General features: G+C 33.2%; 1 non-coding gene across 1 annotated transcript; it reads right to left on the minus strand.

Moving 5' to 3' along the window:
• Positions 1 to 6,526: 6,526 nt before the first annotated feature.
• Positions 6,527 to 6,598, minus strand: TRNAM-CAU. Its single transcript has one exon. It is a non-coding gene; the product is annotated as a tRNA-Met (tRNA).
• Positions 6,599 to 6,938: the final 340 nt, after the last annotated feature.

Here is a 6,938-nt window from a genome sequence, read left to right on the forward strand (position 1 = left end):
ATGAATAAGTGTAACTTTTAACTTACATCAGTAGCAATAGAGTGAATTTCTTCATCAGATGTCATACTATCAAGAACATCAAACTTAATGATCCTTTTTCCTAGTGATGCATCATCATCATTGTCAACTTAAGAAACTTTAGTTTGCTTAGCTTCTTCAGGTGCAATTCGAAGAGGCAACTGATCTCCGAACAAAAAATTCTGAGATATAGGCTATGTAGTAGTATCCAAAATACCACAACCAAAGGATTTAGCCTCAACTTCCTTTTTCACCCTATCACTGATTTTCTATCTGTCCAGTGTTTGATAAAAGGCAAACTACAATCTTGTGCCTCATTCCTGAACTTCAGACGCTGAAAATACACAACCTCTAACAACAAAATACAACCACCAACACTGTCTTGACTCTTAGCTTACTTTTCTTATACTTCAAAATAGCCCTACACAACCTTTCGTGAACATATTTACAACAATTGAAATTCTTAATTTCATCAACATTTTCAAGAGCTTTAACAAAACTCAAATAAGCAGTTCTATTTGCAACAGGTGCTAAAAAGGTAGTAAAAGCAATCATTACAAATAGTCTTTTAAACAACTCCCCACCATCCTTTATTAATTGAACAATCCTAGCCTCTAATTTGTGCAAAGGTATGCCTGCACTACCAGCAACATCAAACATACTCCTCCATTCTTGTTTCAATTGAAGATCAATACTTCCAGTACTCTCTACAACATCCATCCCATTATTCAAAGGTAACTCAAATACATCATAAACATCATAGGGAGAAATAACAAATCCCTTCCCAGGACTTATAGAAAACATCCAACTAACCGGATCAAAATGATCAACCAACCAAGGAAGTAAAGTTGTAACAGTTATAGTCAACTTTAAATCCAACAAACCACCAAATCCTATTTCAACAACAGATTTAACTTGCTCATCAGAAAAATCTTTCATGAGATCTACTAATGTGTGCGGTCTGCAATGGGTACTAAAAAACCTATCTAATCTGAATCAAAAAAAGAAGAAAGGAAAAATAAAATGAACAATTATAACTTTAAAAAGAATAAATACAACTTTAGAAATAATAAATGCAACTTTAGCAAACACAAAATTATAACTATAAATAAGTACTAAAATATAGCTTTAATATCATTATCCATAACTTTACATAAAATTATCGTAAATATTGTATTAGCATATAAGTTAATTATCACATCTATCTTACTAACACAATGTCCATAACTTTAAGGGCATTATCCATAACTTTAAGAGCATAATCCATAACTTTAGAAATAATAACAATAACTTCAGAAAAGAGTACGTACATTTCAACATCAGAATCAGAATCATCTCTCTCTAATATACTTGCAACAACTTCATCTTCTTCAGAATCAGAATCCGGTCTGTTTCTATTTTCAATTTTGATAGCGTTGTCAACCACTCTCCGCTTCTTCTCAGCCGAACAACGATCATCCTTTATTGGCTCCTTCTCAGCAAGACAGATATTGTCCTTCACCATTTTCCGCTTCTTCTCGGCCGGACGACGATAATCTTTTTTTGGTTTTTTCTCAACAAGAGAATTATTGGATGCCTTAGCTAGCTTTTTCTCAGGACAGCGATAATCCTTTGCTGGATTTTTCTTAGTTGGAAGCCGATCATCCTTTACTAGCTTCTTTGCTTTCACACTCAATTTTCTTTTTTTCTTATTTCTCTCAATAGATCCTCCCTCACTTACTTCTTGTTCAGAATCCTCCTCACTTCCCTCCTCATCATCACCCTTATCCTCTTTTGAACCCTCCTCATCATCACCCTCATCTTCTTCTGAACCCTCCTCATCATCACCTCCATCCTCTTCTGAACCCTCCTCATCATCACCTCCACCCTCTTTTGAACCCTCCTTATCATCACCTCCATTATATTCAGAACCCTCATCATCATCATCACCTCCATCATGCTCAGAACCCTCATCCTCATCACCTTCATCCTGCTCAGAACCCTCATCCTCACTTTTATCCTCCTTCACTGCACCCTTCTTTACTGCACCCTTCTTTACTGCAACCTCCTTCACTGCACCCTTCTTTACTACAACCTCCTTCACTGCACCCTTCTTTACTGTAGCCTCCTTTACTGAACCCTTCTTTACAGCACCCTCCTTTACTGCAGCTTCCTTCACAACACCCTTCTTTACTGCAACCTTCTTTACTATAGCCTCCTCTACACTACCTCCTTTCTTTCCACCCTTCTCCACATCAACATTAACTTCATTGCTTACATCATTAGCAAATAATAGTATTAAATTGTAAATCATAACTTTAACTAAAAAAAGTATAACTACAACTATAATTTACATAAATTTGACAAAGCAATCATACATATAATAAAACATAAAGCATAACTTAAGCAAATATTTATATAACTATAACAAGCTAACAATGCTGAAGTTTAAGATTAACATAACTTTAACTAAAAATAGTATAACTATAACTATAATAAACATAACTTTTATAAAACAATCTGACATATAATAAAACATAAAGCATAACTTAAGCAAACATTTATATAACTATAACAACTAATTTTGTAACTTTAACAAATGTACAAAAATCAAGAAATTGTAATTGTAAATAGAGAAATTGGTAAAACCTTGAGCATCATCAGATCCACCAACAGAGCTTCGCAAACCACGTCTCCTTCAAAAATTCGAAAGACCACCTCTAAACTTCACCATCGCAAATTCAAGAAATTAAACCCTAAAATTAAAAATAAGAACGATTAATAAATCAAATAGTGACATCAACAACAAATTGAATGAAAATGCATGAAAAAACTAAAAAAAAATTAGTAACACCTAAAACATTCAATCTAACATGAACACAATGAACCAGGAAACCATAAAATATGAACAAAATTATGATCAAAAACAAAAAAAAAACCAAAAATCAAACTAATATACTTACGAATACAACAAATTACAACAAAAACAAGAATACTACTTAAAAATTGAAATAAAGTAGAGAATTACAAGTTAATAATACACATGCAAAATGAAAAACCATAACAAATCAACAATTACAACAACTAATGAACAAAAATTATGCGATTAAAACCAAAAATAATTTAAAAACTAACCTCAAAAACCGATGAGAATCCAAAATTCAATTCGTCAACTAAAGAAAATCAACAAAACAAAGGAAAGATGAAGAGAAATTGCAGAGAAATATGAACAGAGGAGAGAGAAATTGCAGAGTAGTAACAGAGAAATAAATTGAAGAATAGAGTAGAAGAGTATACGCGCTAAAATGAAAAACAAAAAAAAAACAGAAAAAGAAAAATAACCGCTGGACTGGCACGTGTGAGTCCGGTCCAGAAGAGAGAAGTGGGCCGGTTTTACACTAAGTTAGTGTAAGCCGGCCTTTTTCAAGAATTTGTGATGAAAAAAATAATACTACCTCAGTGTCTGACTATGTGTAACAAATAAAGGGGTATATGTGAGACATAAAATATTCATTTTTACACATAATAAGAAACGAAAGGTAATACTACTAATCAAAGCACTGGGTAATGAAAACCGCTACCATTGAGTTTTTTGGGCAACGATTTTCATTTAATCGATGCCTCTATTTATGCCTTAATCTGATTATCACCACATTTTATTGTTTTTTTTTTTGTGGGTCTACACATCCATTAAAAACCGGTGTCTTTCTCTTCTAGTCTTTTGCTTTTTTCTATTAGTGTAATACTATAGCAACAAAATCGAGTTTAGTAACTATAAACAATAAGTGTATGCTTGTCATGAAAAAATTATTACCTTGGACACTAGCGTAAAGTTTGCCAAGAGGAAAAACTACTCGTGACACAAAAAAAAAAAAAAAAAAAAAAAAAAAAAAAAAAAAAAAAATTGCCAAGTGAAAAGATCGAGCTACACGTGGAACAAACGTAAAGTTTTCCACGGGAAAAAATGCTACACGTGTTACAAGTGTGATTTTGCCACGCGAAATTAAATACCTGTGGCATAAAGTATTCTTCTTATTTAGATTTTATATCATACTTCATTTTTTCCGTGGCTAGATAAAATTATGCCACGAATTTGGAATTCCCGTGGCATAATTCCTGGCCCAAGTGATGATTTCTTGTAGTGATATCTCAGCCGGACGACTTGTTGAGCAACTCATCGCTAGAAGAATACTCAGAGGGGCTCACCAGCCCGATAAAGTCGGCTTACATGCTGATCAAGTATGACTCAGCCTAAAGGAGACCGTATTACTATAAATAAGGAACCAAGTACAACGGAAAAGGGTGTAATACCCCGAATTTTGGTAATATATTTTAATAATTTCTAAAATTATTTAAATTGGGCCAAAATGAATTTGAAATGTTGGCGCCAAATATAAGCACTTAAACATTTGAATATCTAATTATTTTCGGATATCTAAATTAATAATATTGGTTTAATTATCTTTTAAAGGTTAATCCATAATTTTTTTAGAAATTTCAAGAGTTTTAAAGATAATACCTAATATACATTATGATTTTTTTTAACAAATTTTAGTTTTAATATTATCTAGAATATCTATATATTTATAATACCTAATTTAAAAATCAAATTCAATTATTTTATCCAATTATTTATAATTTTCGTTTTGAATTAAAAAAAAAAAAAAAAAACAGATTTTTTTTACGTGAATGAAGATAGCCAAAACCTTGATTATATTAAAATAATTTTTTTACCTCTAGCTTTCTTCTTCATTATCCTATTTTGCTTCCTATCATTATTCTTCCAACCATATGTATATCTATCTAAATTCTTCTCATCTTTTAACCCAACTACTAACCAAGACTCAATTTGATCCAAGTACTTTAACAAACCTTGAGACTTATCATATTTTCAAGTAACCACATCATACCTTCAACTCTATCTTTTTCACCCTTAATCACCTATAAATAGACCCTTAATCCCCTTCATTCATTCACACCAAAAACCAGACTTTCCTTCCTCTTCTTTATTCCCTTAAACCCACGGTCCTCCTATTCTCTCCCTTGTTTTCTTCCTCTCTCGTACTACAACTAAAGCCGAACCACTACTGTTGTCTTCTTTATCAACCTTGCTGCCCACCGCTGCCGCCAACTGCTCACCCTTCCTCACGAGTTGTTGCTACAGCTCTTGTTTATTTTCCTTCGTTTCCATGCTACTGCTACTACTCTTGCATGCTACTATTCTTGCAACTATAGCTCGTAACATACACCATATATATATACATATATCATGTTCTTTTGACCAAAGCACAATGTTAATAGTGCTTTATGATTTATTATTATATAATTATAAAACAAAGTTAATAATTGTTTTAAATTAAAACAAAGTTTAATGGTTTGGTAATTCATGCACAAATAAGAGTAGTATGGTTTTGTTGATGGTTTATTTTGTTAACCTTATACTAATCACGGTTATTTTAATTGTGTAGGAGGATTCCTCTGATCGTGGTCAAGTGTAGTAGTTGTACCTTAATTGTTCTCGTGATCAAGGTACATATAGGTGGCTAGGTCCTTGATACAAGTTTTGAATGCGTGTTTAGGTGAATGTTTATAGTTGTTTAAATATTTTGTATGAAAGATTTGATTAATTGTTTTCGTAATGAGTTAAAAATATTTACGACTTAAAAGTGTTGTTTAATTTAATAAAAACTGTTTATAAATCACTTGATTACATGTTATTAAATTAAAGGAACTAATTTAAGATTTGCGGCTCATTATGGGCCTGAGTATTGATTACATGTTATTTAATTAAAGAGATTTATTTAAAATTTGCAGCTCATTATGGGCCTGAGTATTTAGTATTTTATTGTCCCTCTACCCGGGACTGGTTAAGTAAGACCATGAGCTTTGTATGATCTGGTCTTTCCTCGAGTACAGTTTAACTTGCTTAGGGGGTGTGCACACTTAGGTGAGGAAAATTGATTTTGAAAAATTGTCTAAAATTGGAATCCTATTGGTTTGGAAAAGTTTCTATTAATGGACGTTACTACTTTTGGAATATTTAAATTTGGAAAGTCTAATTTTGGAAAGTGACTTTTGGCAAGTGTGAATTGGAATAATTATTTCGAAAGCATGTTTGCTTTAATAAAAGCATTTACATGCCTTGCACTTACACGTACTTAGCGTTTTTGCTAACCCGTTTTCCTTTTTCTTTTGGTTCGCCCTGTTTACCATTATTGGTAAGCAGTTTTGATTTCAGGTGTGAAGTTGATTGTGCGCATACTTGAGTCGAGATTGGGATCACTTAGTTAGGAGTTTCTTCATTCACGAGTTGGACATGTATTATTTGGAGTATTATTTATTTTTCAAACTATATAATGTGGTGATTACATTATTAATAAAATAAGTTTTTTTTTCGCTGTCATTATTAGTAGTTAAAAAGCCTTACGTTTTCACGTGGCAGTAATACGCCCAAGTCTATCTCTACGGTATTTTATACGTATAAATATAGTATTTACGTAGAGGGAGATTTGGGGGTGTTCCAAAGGGGTATCAGAGCCAGGTTTCGATCCTAGGACCTGTGGGTTATGGGCCCACCACGCTTCCCCTGCGCAACTCTGATTTCGTGGATTTCGTGGGGGCATTACCAAGGACCAGGGCAGGGAATGACACTATTTGGGTTATTGTGGATCGATTGACTAAATTTGCAACCTTTATACCTATGAAAAGCACTTGGTCTATGGATCAGTTGGGAAGGGCATATGTGAAGTTTGTGGTGTGGTACCATGGGGTGCCTACAAATATCATTTCAGATCGTGATTCGAGGTTCCTGTCTAACTTCTGGTAAAGTTTACAAAAGGCCATGGGAACTAAGTTATTGATGAGTACAGCCTTTCACCCCGCAACTGATGGTCAGACTGAAAGGAACATACAGACCTTGGAAGACATGTTGAGAGCATGTG

The sequence above is a fragment of the Chenopodium quinoa genome, unplaced genomic scaffold (genome assembly GCF_001683475.1).
Source record: "Chenopodium quinoa cultivar QQ74 unplaced genomic scaffold, ASM168347v1, whole genome shotgun sequence".
Taxonomy (NCBI): domain Eukaryota; kingdom Viridiplantae; phylum Streptophyta; class Magnoliopsida; order Caryophyllales; family Amaranthaceae; genus Chenopodium; species Chenopodium quinoa.